Here is an 18,715-nt window from a genome sequence, read left to right on the forward strand (position 1 = left end):
ACTTTTAAGGTTTTCATTTTCTTCTCAATTTCATGCAACTTTTGTTGGTGGTGGAAAATATGGTTCAAATTAATATGTGCATCATCACTGGAAGTTATGGTTAACAGAAAATGATCTGTTATCTAATGGCCATTGGGCAATTTTTGCATTCGCCCAAATGCTAATGAGATTTGTTCTGTTCCCTTGGAGTCTATACATCTTTTCTCACAAAAATTAACCCAGAAATAAGGAATGGCAGCTTCCAAAAAATTCAGAAAGCTGAAGTTTATTTGTAGCAAGTCAAATGAAGTGGATGCAATTTCTTTTTGTATCCTCAACAGCTTTTGTTAGGCTCATGATCAGTCCTTATATGTAGTTCCAGAGAAGAAATGTATAGGCATGTGAGTCAGTACTCTTTTCTCCTGATCACATTGATTCAGTCACGTCACCCAAATTGTGACCTTTCCCAGAGTTATGGGACAAGAGCTTCATGCTATTTCTTTTTTTTTTTCCTTTTTCTTTCTTTCTTTCTTTTCTTTCTTTTTTTTTTTTCCATTTTTGACATCTTTAATTTGGAGATTGCCAACCTTGGGGTGAGAAAGGGGGGATGTGAGATGTGAGGAGGAGAAAGAGAAACTGCCTGACAATGAAACCAAGGGGAAGCTAGCCATATACAATGAAACAGAGCTACAGAATACCTCCACACCCCTGGTCGGAAAACTTTGATCCTGCCACAACTGAATTTACCCCTTAGGTCACTCAGTGATACAAACCAATAAATTTTTCTAACCTATTTTGAATTGGAATTCTGCCTCTGGCAACTCATAGCTCAGACTGATTAAAACATTTTAAATTCTATGTCCACAGTAAAATTCTCTGCGTAACTACAGAGTATGTCTCCTCTCAGAAGTTGCAGGTCAGTAAGCAATAACCAAATGAGGAGGAGAAAGCATATAAAATGATAAATTGTATAGTAGGAATTAAATCTAAATGGAAGAAAAGTTGGAAATGCTAATAGCACATTTAGCTTTCACATAGTCAAATCTTTAGGTGTTTTTATTATTGATAAGTTGCCTTAGGAAATATAAAATGCACATACATGATAAGTGTCCAATACTGTTCCCCAGTGAGTCCACAGCACTTTGGTTTCTGCCATTATCCTCATATAGAACGTAGAATCAAAAGCCAGACATTAGCAAACAAGATAATTCATACTCAAAGTGCTTGAACATAGCTGAAGTGTTTCTTCCCTGTTTCCAAGACCACCATTCTCTCTCTGTGGATCTCTGAAATAGCTCTAAATCTTTTCCTACTGGGCCTCCTCTTTCCTATTGTGAGCTCTACACCTGGCAGCCAGAAACCCATCAACCCATCTTCCTAGTCAAAACCCTCCATCTGTTGACACTTCCAAGTGTATAATCCTTTCTACAGACTACAAAGGGCTTATTTTCCTTACCTCTCCAATCTCACCTACCATTCTTCCTTACTCCTTCCCTCTAGTAGCACTAGGTTGACTAAAGTGTTTCTGACACACCAGGCTTATTCCTTCCACAGCATCTCTACCTGGAGGATTTGTTCCCAAATAGTAATGTAGGAACAAGGCATGGTCCTTTTTTAAATTCAGGTCTCTGCTCAATATCACATCTTCTGAAAAACCTTTCTTAACCTTACCTAAAACCTTAACCTTACCTAAAACCTAAAGTTCATACTTCTATTAGTGCCTATGCCCTTCTTCTTTGTTTTTATTATTTTTTAAGGTTCTATTTACTTATTTATTTGAGAGAGAGAGAGAGTGAAGTGAGCAGGAAGAAGAGCAGAGGGAGAGAGACAAGCAGATTTCTGGCTGAGTGTACAGAGCCCAACATGGGGTGTGGCAGGGTCTCCATCCTATGACCTTGATTGAGATCATGATCTGAGCCTAAATCAAAAGTCAGAGACTTAATCAACTGAGCAGCCCAGGAGCTCCTGATTTTGTATTTATTCATAGCACTCACACTTCCTGATATGCTATTCTATTGCTTCTATGTTGCCTCTTTCCTCCTTCCCCTGTCCTGCCTCCTCCCCCAGTCTATTACCTTCCTCACCAAATAAAATGTAAACTCCATGAGAATGTAGAGACTTCGCATTCTCAGCCCTTAGAACAAAATCTGGCACATAAAAGGGACTAAAACTAGAGTTGAATACAGAACTATAATTGAGGCTAAATATTTTTTAGTTTTTTAAGCTAGCCAATAAATAAATACATAAATACATACATACATACTCTGCAATGAAGATATTGGCTCACTAGACAAATATGAGTTGCTCAGTGAAAATAATGCATTCCACTGAAAAAAATTAAATCATAAACAAGGTTGCACATTGCTAAAAAGAAAACAGTTCACTCTTTATGTCTACACAGAAAATTTTGTATATATTCTTGTTCATTGTTTTTGTGGTACGCACATGATTTCTGTTAAGACTAATACTTATTGCATTGTGTATGATATCCAAATATTCATTAATGCACTAGTTATTCATTCAGTTGAATTGTAGTTCACGCTTGTTTTGGACAACAGCATTTGCTGAAAAACAAAATGTGAGTAAAATACATAAATAGAGAAAAGAATCTATATACTTCTTTCTGATTATGGTATACCTATTTGAAAAATGAAAATATAATACTAACTTTGCTATATATGTATTTTCCAAATTAAATTTTTCAAAATCATAAAGTTAAATTGGTTTATAAGGTATTATCTTTTCACCCTTCATTGTTAATGAACTGGGTTCTTGGAATTATAATGTGACTTGAAGATAACATGGATATTCATTATTTTCTAATTCATTAGATGACTAAGATTAGAAAGCAACCTAAATAATTTTTAAAAGGAAGGTCCATGTCACTATGACCACTAGAACATACAATTACACATATAACCTACACTAATTTTGCCACACATAAGAAGTGGTTCATAAATATGAAGTAATACCCAAGACATGGATATATGATTCTAAAGTACATAAACTCTTGAGTCTCCATCTTTCTTATGTTTTCATATTATCTATTTCTTCATTCTGAGGAACTCTGAAAATCTTGCTATTTTGTGGGGGGGAAATCTTAGAATACAATAATTTAGTTTTGAGCTAGCACTGTATGTATAAAAAGTAACTGAAAAGAAAGCAAAACAAATGTGAGGAAAGAAAAACAATAATAATGATTAATGCTGAATCTACCTTTTCTGTTCTGGAGCATCTAGTATCAAATATAGACCAAGTTACACTTAATAGTCTTCAGTCAGAAGCTATGAGAAGTCAGTTTCTTGAAATACAACATTAATATGTTTAATTTTTTTAAAAAAGTCATGATTGTGATTCATGGCCCCTCAGATGTTAAGCTAGGTCCTGCTGGGTAAATTACTTTTGCAAGTGGTAAAGCTGCAGATATAAATATGACAATGAATATGACTTTAAGAGAGCTAGGAAACAAGGCTTCAGGTATAAGTCATCAGTTCAAACAGGAGTTAATCACTGAGTTTCTGAATACTAAAATCTTTGCTTTAGATATTTTTGGATATTTTTCAGAATTTTATATACATGAAAATGATCAGCCATCATAAATAGTGATATGAAATACTGAGGGCAAAATATAGATTTGAAATCCTATCTGAGTTATAGGGGAAAATTAAGTAGGGGATATCATTTTCCCATCACCAACTAAAAAAATGAAATAAACTATCACCCTAAAATGAGGCTTTAAAAAAAAAGTCTAATAGTAGTAATGCACTCAATTCCTCATTCCCATTCTCCCTCCCCACCAACCAAAGGTTTGGTTAGCAGCCAAATCTCTTAATTTTATTTTTAAACTGACTATCTGGAGGGAATCTTATTGGAGGATTTTTCAAATTTGATTTTTAAATATCCCTCACTTCATTTCTCCATTTTAAATTGCAATGTGAAATAGTAAAACAGCATAGTATACTATATGACAAAGAACATGAATAAGACAGAAATTATAGTCAAAGTTAGAGGAAGATGGACTTGTTTTTCCATTTATTAGACTAACCTGGGCCTGTTTTCTTGAAATCTCATTTCTTGCAATAGATATAAATAGATTTAGATACACATATATTCATATATACATATACATAAGCACATTTATGAACATGTGTGTATGTATGTATATCATAAATTTCACTTCCTTTATTCAGTTTGTTCAGCAGAGGGAAAAGTTGAAAATTCAATCACTTTATGCTAAAAGTCAATTAACAAAAATAGAACACTTTTTGTTCGAAACTCTGGTGTTGGATCCCTGGCTCTCTCCAAAACACACTTTTAAATCTTAGAAATATTACCTAACCTTTATCTTGTTCTTAGTTTCAACATCTATAAAATGGAAAACCTACCTCCTAAGGTTTTGCTAAGTTTGAAGTCATATTATGTCAATAAAATGATTAACATATAGTAACACTAGTACTAACACATAGTAACACTTCCAAAGTTATTTACTCTGAAAAGCTCTCAGTGAAAAGCTCAATGAGGCAGGAACTATTGTCCCATTTACTAAAATGATATTTTAACTTTATTTTCCAATTTTGTTATGTCACCCCTACTCCTAATCATGGACTAAACATTTAATTATAAATGTTATTTTATTTTAATTTTTTATAAACTTAATTTTAAATAAATGTGTTTTTAGAGCCTTCAAGCTATTCAAAGTTTTTTTAATAAAAATACTCACAAGTTGAAGCTATTATCCAGTGTCGGTGGGAAATTTGAAAGTGAAATCTCTGAGTGTGTCTAGGAAAAGACAAGGAAAGAGAAGATCTTGGCAGTGATATGGCTAAAATGTACAATGGAGGAAGGTTTCTGAACTTATAGCAAAACAGAGGGGCACCTGGGCTGCTCAGTCAGTTAGATTAAGAACCTGCCTTCAGGGCGCCTGGGTGGCCCAGTGGGTTAAAGCCTCTGCCTTCGGCTCGGGTCGTGATTCCAGGGTCCTGGGATAGAGTCCCACGTCGGGCTCTCTGCTCAGCAGGGAGCCTGCTTCCTCCTCTCTCTCTCTCTCTCTCTGCCTGCCTCTCTGCCTACTTGTGATCTCTGTCAAATAAATAAATAAAATCTTTAAGAAACAACAAAAAAAAAGACTTCAGCTCCAGTCATGATCTCAGGGTCCTGGGATTGAGCCCCACATTGTACTCTCCGCTCAGTGGCATGTCTGCTTCTCCTTCTCCTCCTCTGTGGTCTGTCTTGCTTTTGCTGTCTCTCAAATAAATAAAGTCTTTAAAAAAATTAAGCACAACATGATGTATTCTTTAAAATGTGACCAAGCCTCAGATGATAGTCCTGGCCGGCCGTAGATGGGGCATTGTCCAAAGCAAGTCCTCTAGAAAGCATTTCTTTCCACTGTGACTTCAAAATGATCCCATTATCACTGGTGTACCATCTCAGAAAATAACATCTTTATTATGAAGAAATTCAAAATCAGCTCACTTGACAGGAAAGATAAGTAGACAGAACTGTAAAACAGTGCTTCAAACATGAGATGACACTCTTCTCATTGCAGTCTCCTTGAAATTAACTGTGAGCTTTACACTTTGAAGATAATGTGATAATCAACTGGGCAAAGATAACAAGATAGTCTACAATACAAAATGCACTTCAGTAAAGAGAGATAATGCCACCACATTCATTTTCCAAAGAGCTAGTGGGGGAAAAACATACTTCACATTTTCCCTTCCTACTTCATGTCAACTTAACAAACTAACTCATATGTAAAAAGGGGGGGGGGTATTTTTCTCATTGTATTTTAGTTATTTGCTTTTTCTTAAAGATACACAACTGTCATGGGCAAGCTTATCTAGTGTCCATCTATTCCACAGGCTAATCCTATGTGCATGATATATTTGCTAGGTTATTAACTTTCCCTGCATATATTTTAATGAAATATGTAGAGTTTAATTAAGAATTAGGAGACAGTCTGATTTGGCTTAGAGTGTTTGATAAGGAGAAAGATCAGCATGATAGAAGCTTAGTGAGCAGAGGGGAGAAAGTTGGGAGATTAAGTCTAAGAAGCAGGCAAAAGGCATGTTCAGGACTGTTCAAAATATCTGAATTTTTCTTCCAAAGAGAAAAAATATCTATCACAAGGAATGAAACTGAAAAGAAGTTCAGTGATTAAGATGTCTTTAGATGTATAGAAGGAAGTGAGAGAGCACTTATGAAGAAAACATGCATTGCACTGCACAGTCCAGGATAAACTCACCTTTATATAAAAGATAAAAAAATCACACATCACTGAGTAGTGGTAAAGAACATAACCAAACACTATGATTTATATTCAGTGCAAAATATCAAAGACAAAAGGGAAAAAATCAAGTGTAATTTTTTTTAATTTAAAATGTTGTAAAACATTCTAGAAAACGGGATAAAAAGATAGGGAATGAATTACCTGTTTTCCCACCACTTTACAAGCCATTTGTAATTTCAGTGTTGTTACATGCAGGTTTTATACAGCTATGGTAGGACTAATATGTAATTTTGTACCATGTTTTCTCCAAGAAACATTATAGCATATGTATTTTATTTTATTATAATTCTCATATCTACTTTTAATTGTTGTATGTTATCCTCAATTTTACATGCCTAGATATATTATTGGCCATTTGAGTTGCTTCTGATTTTATATTTTACATAATATATCCATCAACATCTTCAAACACAAGACCTTTTCCATATTTTATACAATTTCCTTAGGATAGATTCCCAGAAGGAATATTAATGGATCAGACAGTATGAATATTTTGTAGTTTTTTTCCCCAATATGCTGCCAAATTGCTTTTCAAAAGGACTGTGCCAATTTTAATTGCAACAAACAGTTTCTGAATGCACCCAGTTCACTGCATCCTTGCCAACATGGGACATGATTATTTTTAATATTGTCATTTAGTAGATGAATATCAAGCACTCACAATGCTCATATAATTTATTAGTCTAGTAGGCCAGAGGATAGGAAAAGAGAAGATTTGAAATTAAGAAACAATCTGACAAAATTTCCCTATTTTCATAGCTATATTTGTGGCCAAGATGGTTAAGCAGATGCTGGAAGATCACCAAACAAAATTAGTTCACAATAAATTGCATACCTACAAAGCATGCTGATAGAGAAGTGTAAACCTGGACAGGAGTCTCTAGGGAAATAGGATGAATGGAAGTCTTGGGTCCAGTCTCGTTCAGCATTATTTTTTTTTTATTTGTTTATTAGAGAGAGATCACAAGTAGACAGAGAGGAAGACAGAGAGAGAGAGGGAGAAGCAGGCTCCCCGCTGAGCAGAGAGCCCGATGCGGGGCTCAATCCCAGGACCCTGAGATCATGACCTGAGCTGAAGGCAGAGTCCTTACCCACTGAGCCACCCAGGCGCCCCTCATTCAGCATTATTAATCATGCAACTGAAGACAAGAAAAGCAAGATAATCGAATAAGAAAACAAACACACATTCGTTTTCAAAGTAAACAAACATATATATCTAAATCCAGTGATTCTATGTCTAGGTCCTACAGATTCTTGCATATGTGAAATAATGTACAGAAAGTTATTAATGACAGCATTGGTTGTGTTAGCCAGAATATTTGAAAAAATGAAACCGTTCATCAGGAGGGGACTGTTTAATAACAAATAAATTACGGTAGTTTCAACAGATGTTATACCATGGAGCTTAAAAATGAGGAAACTTAATGTACCTACTTTGACTGTTGCCCAAGATTGCTGAGGTTAAAAAGCAGGAAGAAAAGTATGTAAAAAAATGTTACCATCTGTATAGAAGCTGAGAAATGGAAAAGAAAGTTTCAAAGTTTAGTGTTTGTATGGGCTTGGCAATCTCTGAAAATACACTAAGCAACAAATGAGTGGTTACCTATTGGGGGGCATGAGGACTGAGTGTAAAGGACAAGGATAGAGGAGAGAGAATTTTTACTCTGTATTTTTTGTATATATTATCCATTTGGAAACTGTATACATTAATTTAATAAGTGAATAATAACAACAAAATTGGCCCTATCCTATAGCCTGGAATGGAACTAGCTATCAGATTGTTCATCTCCATGAGTCACAAGAAAGTGGTGGCTTTTAGAGGGACCAATGATCAGCCAATTTTCTTTCTCCTCTTCTGTTCTTTTCCAATTAATGCATTACTTGTTCAAGTATAAGTCACAAGATCATCAAAATCATTCTGTATAGAGCTCAGCCAATATGCCAGAGTAAACTGCTATTGAAAAATGTATTATAATAATAGCATACTTGTGCTTTTAGGAAAATTCCACCCATTGCTATATCGAGACCCCTTTGTTCTTCAGTATGTGTAATTTCTAAGCGGTAGGTATGAACCAAAAAAAAAAAAAAAAACATTTAGGGGCGCCTGGATGGCTCAGTGGGTTGGGCCTCTCTGCCTTCAGCTCGGGTCGTGGTCTCGGGGTCCTGGATCGAGCCCCGTGTCGGGCTCTTTGCTCAGCGGGGAGTCTGCTTCTCTCTCTCTCTCTCTCTCTGCCTGCCTCTCTGCCTACTTGTAATCTCTGTCCGTCAAATAAACAAATAAATAAATCTTTAAAAAAAATTCAACCATTCAACTATATTTGCTCTCTAGTTTATATAAAGACACCTGGTTTTCCGTCTTGGGATAATGAAATTTAACAGAATACTTAATTGTACTTAACAAATAGCTGGACCAGACTATAATTTATCTTCTTAAGATATAGTAGCTCATATTGCCTCAATTTAAGCATGAGCTAATGAGTATTAGCAGAGTAACTAATGAAAAACACACACATATCAGTACATGTAATCACTTTTATTCTTTTTTTAACTTCTTATGCCAATAAAAATCTTCATTTGAACCATAAAATGCAAACACATTTCCAATTCTATTATACTGAGATAAAGACTTGAAAAGCAAAGTCCAAAATGACTCCTGACTTTCAAAGTAGGAAACTTAGCCAAACTTCACTTACAGTAACTTATAATATGGAAAAAAAAAAGGATATTGTATAATTCGCTCCTTTCCTTTCAAAATTAAGTATAGGAGTCCAATGTTTTGCTTCCAACACATTTGTCTGGAAGCCCTAAACCACTATCATTTCTCTAATTATTCTTTTGTTTATTTTAATATAGATTTTTGTGTGATTATTAAAGCAGTGCCTGCTCCTGGCAAAGAATATTTTTCTACACATAAAAGTAAAATTCCCATAATCCCAGTACTTTCCCCAAAACAAACGTTAATATCTTTTTTTTTTTTTTAAAGATTTTATTTATTTATTTGTCATAGAGAGAGAAGCGAGAGCAAGCACAGGCAGACAGAGTGGCAGGCAGAGGCAGAGGGAGAAGCAGGCTCCCTGCCAAGCAAGGAGCCCAACGTGGGACTCGATCCCAGGACGCTGGGATCATGACCTGAGCCGAAGGCAGCCGCTTAACCAACTGAGCCACCCAGGCGTCCCCAAACGTTAATATCTTATTCAGGACTTTTTATATACGTAAATGTCAGTTCTTCTTGCATAATAAATTTTGCATTCTGCATTTTTCACAATTATTTCATCAACATTTTCCAATTCAACCTTTCAAATTTATGATTTAATATTATACACCATAACTTAATCATTCCTCTATTATTGGCCAAATAAATTATTTTTACTATTAATCTACTACAAACAAATTTTTAATGACACTGTGTGTATTTCTAGTTAGAAGTGGTATTAATGAAACAAAGGGAACATTTTTAAGGCTTTTGAATCACACAGTGGAAATCTGTTGTTTTTACCTGTCAAGTATTCTTTTTCCCTTCTCCTGGTAACAGTGTCTTGATTTTCCTTTGAATGTGTTCTTGATAAGACTGCCCAATGATTCACTGACTAAACTGTGGGCATGAAACCTGAGCTAGGTCATATCTCTCATTCCAGGAATTTGGTCCTGAAGCAAACTGACACGTGGGCAGAAAAGGACTGAGGCTGATTCATCCCAGTGATGGTACCTGGCAAAGATTTCATCACCTTCTCCCATGATCTCTGTAGCTATTCTGTTGATATTAATTTGTTTTTCTTTTCTTTTTATTTTGTAACCTACAAAATACCCTCTTTTAGTGTGGATCTTATTCCTTACATTAGTCACAGGTAATTTCTGGAGCATGCAAGGGAAGAATTCTGTAAAAACCAATGAATAATCTTACCAGAAATTTGGGAGAATCTGCAGTTTACCTTCATCTTCAACATCTACATTAACTTTTTTTTTTTAATGAATCAACCTTCACTTGTAATCTTTGTTGTTTTAATGGACTAAAAAGTACTACCATTTAAAAATCTGTGGTAGTACTCTTCATCATTAACTTAAAATTTTAGATGCATATTAGCCTTATATATTTCTGGGATTTGTAGATTATTTTTCTCTTTTTGTATTGGTATACTTATAATTTTCTAGTAGCCAATAACAAGGCCTCTCACTCCCCAATTATGTTCAAGACACTGGGGAAAATGATGAAAAAAATCTCTCTTTTTCAAGAAGTTCTCAGATAGTAAAGGGAATGGATATAAATTGGGAATGACAATATTTTGAGATAAGTCCACTAATAGAAGAAAACACTGAAAGGTTTTTGTAACAGTGAATATGAAACTGTTATTAGCAATTTGTGTTGAAAATGTTTCCTTTATTTACTTTTGGCACTTCTGACTTAAAACTGTTAAATTTAATAAGGTCATATCTTTATATTTGTCCCACTGTATTTGTGTTTATGAGGTCTCTATTTTCTTCTAACTTGAATCAGAGTTTCTTTCTATTAACTCTTTGCTTCATCTGACATTTATTTTGGAATGCAATATGAGATAGGGAGTGTATGTTTTTGACAAATAATTACTCAGTTTCCCCAACACCATATATTGATCATTTTTTATTTTCTCACAGACTTTTGATTATTGCGTATTACACTTTATTCTCACATATCTCAGACTTTGTATCTTCTTTGTCTGCATGTTGATACACTGTATTAATTATTGACGTTTTTAATATCTTTTAGTAGTTGATAGCTCAACTCTGTCTCAATGCTTTATTTATTTAAACACTTTTTGCCCATTATAGCTTATTGGTTATTTCATGGGAACTTCAGAATCTCTAAATTTTGCAACAATCTCTTCAGATATAAATTTGGATTGTCTAAGTATATGAATGCCTATATACATGTATGCATGTATGTAATGCTATCATCATTTTACCGATACAGAAACTAAAGTAGTGATGGGCTATGATGGGAACTCACCAGCACTCTGACTGGCACAGACAGATGTAGAGTGGAATCTAGCTATTAGTTCGTATGCTCTATTCATAAAGCCTATTCATAGTGCACTGTGTACATCTAGTGTAATTTTTCTTGTCTAATAGTAAGTAAATTACAAGTAAATGTTAACAACCAAACTCTATTTCTGGCAGTTTTCTGACTGAGTGCTAAGGGCCCTGATGAAATCACCCACAAATTTTATTGTCCCATGAGGAACTGATTCAGTCCTTGATGTCATCTATGTATGTCATGAAAATATTTCATAGTTAAAGACCAAACAAAATGCTAACTACAATAACTCAAAACCAAGTGCAGTTTTATAACTACAAGAACTAAACCATTCCTTCAGTTGCAAGTTTGAATTTTAGGGCAATGAAGCAGCTCTTCCAACCACTGTAGGAGCTGTTTTCTAATGGAATTTAGCAGGAGGGTTTCCTTATCTTTTTCTTTCTTCTTGAGTCAGAAAAGTACTAGTTCTTTAAAGCCCTCTCCCTATCTGTACATGTTCCCCTTTCTGCCTGCTTTTGTGTTTGATTTTTGTTTTTGTTTTAAGCTAACTAAAGCAGTAGCTCTTAAGCTTTTCTGAAAAATTTTTCCTTACAATGGAACATTCAAAAATGCAAAAAGTTTGGAAACAATTTCGGTATTTCTTGGAATCCCTGAAGCTCACCTATTGATTACTTTGAAGTCCAAAGACCTTTGGAAATTAAAAGAAAAAAAACAAAAATTCCTATGTTAGAGACATAAATATTTAACAGCTGAATTAATTATAAGTATTTTACACACAAACTTACCTCCAGCCCTATAAATCTTAGGTGATATTTCTAAATGCATCCCAATTTATCATTTTCTTGATCCCAACGTAATATTAATACAATGCAGTATTATGTTAGTTATTAAAATACTTAGATGTGCAAATTGGTGGATGCAGTTATTTCTTATCATTACTATTTTATAAAATGTAGAGCTGTTTAATAAGCAACTGGAATGGAGTTAACTTACACATTTAGTAGTTGACAAGCAGTGTTTCTAGATCTGGCTCTACTTTCAACGGACTTCGGGCAATTATCAACTTCCAAGAGTAAAGTTCTTCCCTTACACATAGGGAAGGTTGGTCTAAATGACCGAAATTCTTCCCAGGTGTAAATATCTGGCCCCTACATAGCTCTCATCTAACATTTTCATCATCAGCCAGAGCTGACTTTGTATGCAAGGCATGATGATTACTGTTGGTTTACTTGCTTTATTACAACACTGTTTTCCTAAGGTTTTGCATTTGGGACAGAACAAAACAAATAAACAAACAAAAACAGGCAAAAAAATTAAAGGCTTAAGCTGACAGTATATACATTCTTAAATCTAAATAAATAAAATATTGTGATAGTATTATCAGAAGACTTTTCTCCATCTCCTAAAACTGGATTATAAAGCAGCAATCTTGAAGATTTTTTCTTAAATGATGGAAATCCACTCAGAAATGAATGTTAGCATTGTGTTAGTGTTAATATTTTGTCATAATAGAACTTGTGAATACGTTGGCATTAGTTCATTATATAGTACAGCTTCTTAAGCATACAATTTCAGCTTTCCTCTAATATGAAAATATTGTTCACAAACCAATTATTGGAAGTCAAGCTAGATTCTTGATTTTCTTCATATGAGGGTTTAAAAAAAAAGAACTTTGGAGCTGTAAGCTCAAGCCCCTAAAGGAAATAATGACATGAAAGTACAGAAAGTAAAACTGGAATTATAGTTATACTCTCTTTTATGCATCATAGAACCTGAGAAATTATCACAATGTTTTATCTGTAATTGGACTACCTGGATAACCAAGTTGATTTTGAAATAAAAGCAAAGTTATTTTGAAATATTTGAAATGCTTTGGTATTTTTTTATTAGAGAATTGGATCACGAGTCTTTTTTTCTGATGCATCAACTTTAGGGAAACTTTGACCTCAGATGCTAGAATTTTTGATCAACTTTCACAGAGGTACATGAGTATGTCACTCTCAATGTGGAAGAAGAAAATTTTTCATTAAAATTATGCTTTTGGATCTTTCTACTTCTAATTCACTCATCCTCTTTAAATGACGTTATATAGATTTGAACTTGGATAGTTACAAATGCCTTTTAAAATACTGTTAATTTGAAACAAATTTGTTAAAGATAATGTTTCCCATTTCAGTTCCTTTGAAAAATATAATTTGATTTTAAAGCATTTTAAAGGGCAGATATTCGGTTATTTCATTGCTTAATCACCTTTGCGTCCCTCTCTTACCTTTAACCTTCATCTTAGATAGTGCTGTGACTGTTCAGATATATTGCTTCATGAATAACACGTATTAGATTATCACCATGATTACCTTCCAATTCTTAGACTGAGTACATTTATGGGGGTGTGTGGATAGGTGAATATTACTTGGAAAGAAATGAGATGCAAAGAGATGGGGCCATGGGATGGAGATTTAGAAAAAACTGGTCAGTAAGAGAGATAAATATTCTGTACTTTTTTACTTATTATGTTTCTTGTTTATGATCTATTTCATCCCCAATAAAATATAAGCTTCATGAGGGCAAGGGCCTTTGTGATTTATTCTCTGATATAGTCAAAGCAACCTGAAGAGTGTCTTGTACATCACAGAAACATAGAATTTGTTAAATTTTAAACAAACCAGTATCATAATTAATTAGTAACAGATTACTTAAGATGATGAGCTTTTGCCTTATAAAGTACTTTCATCATTCAGGGTGGGTTGGTGAATTTGTTTCTAATGGAGGGTGTTTACACTCATCCTGAGAGACTTTCCAGTATATGTGTGTATGTTTGCATGAGACAGAGAGACAACACAATGAATTTCTGATACACTAAACTGGCTGAGGTTTTCCAGTCCCCTAAGTGTGTTAGTTTTCAATTAAAAACTGATTTGGTCATTACTTAAATGAAAACAAGCTGCTATTAATAAAATTAAATAAACCTCGCTACCTGACCTAATAATATAGAAACTCTAATCATGGCTATTTGACAAATTAAATGTTTACTTGGTAAGATCATAATATTTTTGTACTATTTATAGTAAAGGTGATATCTTTGGAAAAGTTATTCAGTGTTGAAAGTAAAATCTGGTATAGGTCAAAAAGTGAATTTAGTGGCCTAGAGACTTAACAAGTTGACATTTACTAAAATCCATATAGAAAATATGGCAGTCTGAGCTCTTGGGCTGCCCTGAAGCAAAACAAGTCAAAACTGAAGTGAATTTGCAGAACTGGCAGAACTTGAATTGCTCATATAAACTAAATGGCTGGCACTATTACCTCCTTTAAGCCTGTGCTCCTCCATCACACACACACACACATCCTGCCTCATATCAGCTTTCAGTCATAGATCTTACTGCTTTACCCTAATATTTATGTTCTTTGATGTATTTCATTACATTTGATAAATACATCTGTCCGATATGGTTTTAAAAATGTATTTAATTATTTGAAAAAAAAAAAAAACTCCCCAAGTAAAAGTTTCCCTGGTTAAAAATACCCACACACTCCTTAAAATGAGTACAAAAGCTCTGTTTCTGTTTAAAGACTTGTGGCTTAGCCCAATACATAATGCAGTGGATTTACAAGATGTTACTTTACAGCCATGTGAAAAACCGCTTTCTTTGCTAAGTAGTTAAAATATTCCTCAAAATTTCCACTTTTAACACTGATAACTTGATTTTAACTTAATCTTATCTTTAAATTATTAATTATTGAAACACATTTTAATTTAAATTCCCCATATCAATCCATAGGGGAAAACTATTTTACCATCTCATAGCATTGCACAAATGGAACACAAAACTAAAGTCAGCTGCTTAATGTGTTTAATAATCTTAATAAAGTCCTGAAAGTTAGAATGACTAAAATATTGCAACATTAAATTAATCACCTGGCAGCAGGTATTGAAACATAACAACCACAAGCTATACTCTCTTTAATTATATCAGAAAACTCAACTTTTAAGACACATGTGATGACTACTAAAGGAAAAACATTTACTACCAATTTTCTGCCAGCCCGAATGCATAGTGTAAGTGTTCAATTAAAAGAGTATTAAAAATTCCATTTACAGTTCACGAATTAAGTGATGAAAAACGTACAACCATCTTCGGACAAAAAACTAATATCACTGCTAGTTTACCAGTAAGTTATTCATCGCTACAGAATAATTTACATTACAAAATTGGGAGAAAATTGAACCTTTACAATCAAAAACGTGAAAAATGCTGACATTTTGGACAGCTCCCTTCTGATTCCCAACCACCACCACCACCACCACCACCACCACCACCACCCCGGATTTCTATTAGGTGTCTCACTTTCATTTCTTTGGCCTTTACCAAATCCAAAATGAGCCTGACCAAAGTGGTTTCTACTGTTTGGGTTTGGGTTTTATTTTTGTTGTGTTGTGTTGTGTTGTGTTTGGGGGCGAAAGATTCTTCCAGGGAAAGGAGATTAAGGAGCTACGTAACAGGGAAAGTGCTGTTCTCAGTTCCGGCTCCCTGTACTGAGCCAATTTATGGGTTTCCAAAGATTCTAGCTGGCAAGCTGGGAGCTGCCCTCTCCACTTCCATTTCCCGCTGCCACCCCGTCGTCTCTGTAAAAGACCACAGTCCCTCTCCATCTGCGCCTAAGTAGGGACAGTTCGTTAGTGCCGAGGTATTTCAGGAACTTTCCCTAGCAGAGACTCCTAAGGAGACACAGGTCACATAAAAAAAAAAAAACAACCGCCAAGAGTAAGTTTGTGCGTCCTGAAGAGGGATGGAGAAACCACTCCACTGAGCTACGAGATTCGGACTCAACCCGGCAGCACGATCCATTTACAGCAGCGCATAAAATCCGCCTTCTGCAGAAAGGTTTGCAGCGCGTGTCCAACTCCCAGAGGCTTTACAGGGAAAATAATTTCATACAGAATAAAAGCAGCGTCGGCACTGGAGGAAGCTGGGTACGTAAACCTGGTTCCACTTGGTGGTCAACGTGCCCTAGGTTGGGTTGCCCGGACCCCAGCTGGCAGGAACTTTCTCGGGGAGCAGAGCCGCCCGCAGTCCGCAGCTGCCCCGGGGATGCAGGCCGGGTCCCGACCCCGGAAGATACCCGGGCCGACGCTGCCCTGAGAGGCAGTGGCTCCACCTGGACGCCCGCTCAAGCCCCGCCCCGCTTCGGCCCCTCGGTCGGGTCGCTGACACGCGTGTCCCACGCCGGCGCGGTCCAGGAGCGGCCTCTGACAGCCCCTCAAGGCGGGACTCTCTATCCCCAAATCTGCGCTCCCGAAAAGTGGAATGAGCTCCCCACCAGGCGCGTCAGACAAAAAGCCGCCACTCCCCAAGCCTAGCTGCACTCCTCCTTTCCTTTAGTCTTTCTCTTCAGCGAGGCGGACTAACCGTTACTTTCCCCTCCCTTCCCTCCTCTCCTCTCCGAAGTCCCCGGCGCAAAGTGGGACTTTGGGGAGCCTCGGCGAATGCGCCTGTCCCCTGGCGCGCTGGATGCACAGCTCCCTCTTTTCATTAAAGCAGTAAAGTTCCATTTGCCCGGCTCTTCACGAGCCACGGCGGACTTCCCTGGGCTTTCCGCGTGCTCTCGCTCCCGCTGAGCTAAGAGGCAAACCTATTCACTCCAGCGCAGCCTGAATCCCTCAAGGACGCCGGCTCACGTCAGAGGGGACCCACCGCGCTCCCTGCGAAGTGCCCCAAGCCGCGCGCCCACACACGCTTATACCCACACAATGCCATCTCCGCGCTATCAAAGTCGGGCAGCGCCGACGGGAGAACGCACGAACAGGAGCGGCTCCGGCGCGGGCATCAGCCTCGCCGTGCGTCCGGACTCGCTGTCCGGGTCCCAAACACCGTTGTCAGGATGCCCCGGGCACAACAAGCCTCGTAACCCCCAAAGACAACACCGGCGGTCCCGGGAGCGCGCGGGCGCCGCCGGGCCGGATCTTACCCGCGGGGCGCGCGGTCTCCCGCCGCTCAGCTGGCCAGCGGGCCACGGGGACGCTGCAGCCGGGGTCCCGGAGATGCTGCTGCTCCGCTGCCGCTGTCCGGATCCCCCGCGCCAGCATCACTTCTCCGCCGCCTCCGCCTCCTCGTGCTCTTCTCTCGGCCGCCCCTCCCCGGCGGCCGCCAGCAAGACCGGCAGCGCCAGCGGCGCGGCGCGGCGCGGCGGGGTGGGCAGCAGCGGAGGCGGCGGCGGCGGCGGCGCCGGCGCCCGCACGAGCTCGCCCAGCTGCACCAGCTCGAGCAGCCGCGGCGGCAGCCGGAGCACCCGAGCCCGCCTGCGCTTCCCCGGCGAAGGCTCCGGCCTCGGCGACTGACAACGCCCGGCAGCCAATCGCTGCCTCGCCCCGCGCGGCGGGGGGAGACCAATCAGAGCGGAAGGCCCAAGGTTTTCCTCCGCCTTTGCTCAGCAGGCTTGTTTCCGGGAGCGGCGGCGACGCTGCTGGGGTCTGGGATGGGGGGAGGCGCGGGCGCGGGAGCGGAGCTGGGTGGGGGACTCCCGGCTCGGGAGCCCCAGGTGCGGCGAGACGGCCGGGCCCGCCGAGGTGGGCCTGGGGCGCTTTCTGAATGCCAGGAGCCCGCGGTTTGGCTGCAAAGGGCGCCCCGCGGTGACTCTGTCTCCAGAGCCTCGGCCCGGCGCTTCAGTCTTGGCAGCCCTGGGGAGCGGTCGTGGGTCCCAAGTACGACCCGCGATGTGGAAGAACGGATCCCTGGAGGTGGTCGCCGCCTTGAAGGAATCCTGCGAGCAGTCACCAGACAGCGCCCCCGTCCTTCTCCCTTTGGCAGTTTTGGTAGCGGCAGAGTGGTACTCCAGGACCACTCAGTGATCCGCCCAGAAGTGTGTCTGAGCTATAAAGAGGCACATGGAGAAGTGTTCTCAAAGTTGTAGGCAGAGTGGACCTCCCTTACCCTCCCTCCAAATAAACTGTCCTCCCTTCACCCCGCTCGACAAAACAAAAACGCCTCAAGAACCAATGCGGAAAGATAGTTTAAGCAGTCAGTCTACCTGGTTTGCTCCCCGCCCCCCACCTTTGGCGAATCACTTCTGAATAATACAGTAGGAGTGTGTGTGTGTGTGTGTGCGTGTGTGTGCGCGCGTGTGTGTGACACAAACACCAGATAAGTGATGTCATTTAGATTTAGCAAGGCAAGGAAAAGAAAACAAATGTGGGAAACTTTTTCCACACCAGTTCTCCCCAAAACTATAATGATCTTTCTTTGTGAAGCAAATGCATCAGAATGGTCCAGGGTTCGAAATCTATAATTCATGTTGCATTTAAAAAAAAAAAAAAGTAAACTAAGTTCTGCATGAAGACTTAAAAGAGGTGTGGATCTTTCCCAAGTAATCTTTTCTATCTTCTCTTACAAGGTTGTCCTGAAGGTCAAAACCCAAGTACATGAATTAGCTACAGGATTGGG

At 38.4% G+C, this 18,715-nt stretch overlaps 1 protein-coding gene across 1 annotated transcript in view; it reads right to left on the reverse strand.

Annotated features, from left to right (window-relative positions):
* B3GALT1 (beta-1,3-galactosyltransferase 1) overlaps positions 1 to 17,563 on the reverse strand; it is a 524,933-nt gene extending 507,370 nt beyond the window's left edge. The window contains exon 1 of the mRNA XM_045066791.1: positions 17,244 to 17,563. The gene's annotated coding sequence lies outside the window, so the exon portion shown is untranslated. The remainder of the gene's footprint in view (positions 1 to 17,243) is intronic.
* Positions 17,564 to 18,715: the final 1,152 nt, after the last annotated feature.

This window comes from Mustela putorius, unplaced genomic scaffold (assembly GCF_011764305.1).
Source record: "Mustela putorius furo isolate JIRA1106 unplaced genomic scaffold, ASM1176430v1.1 tig00003869_pilon_pilon_pilon, whole genome shotgun sequence".
In the NCBI taxonomy this organism is placed as follows: Eukaryota; Metazoa; Chordata; class Mammalia; order Carnivora; family Mustelidae; genus Mustela; species Mustela putorius.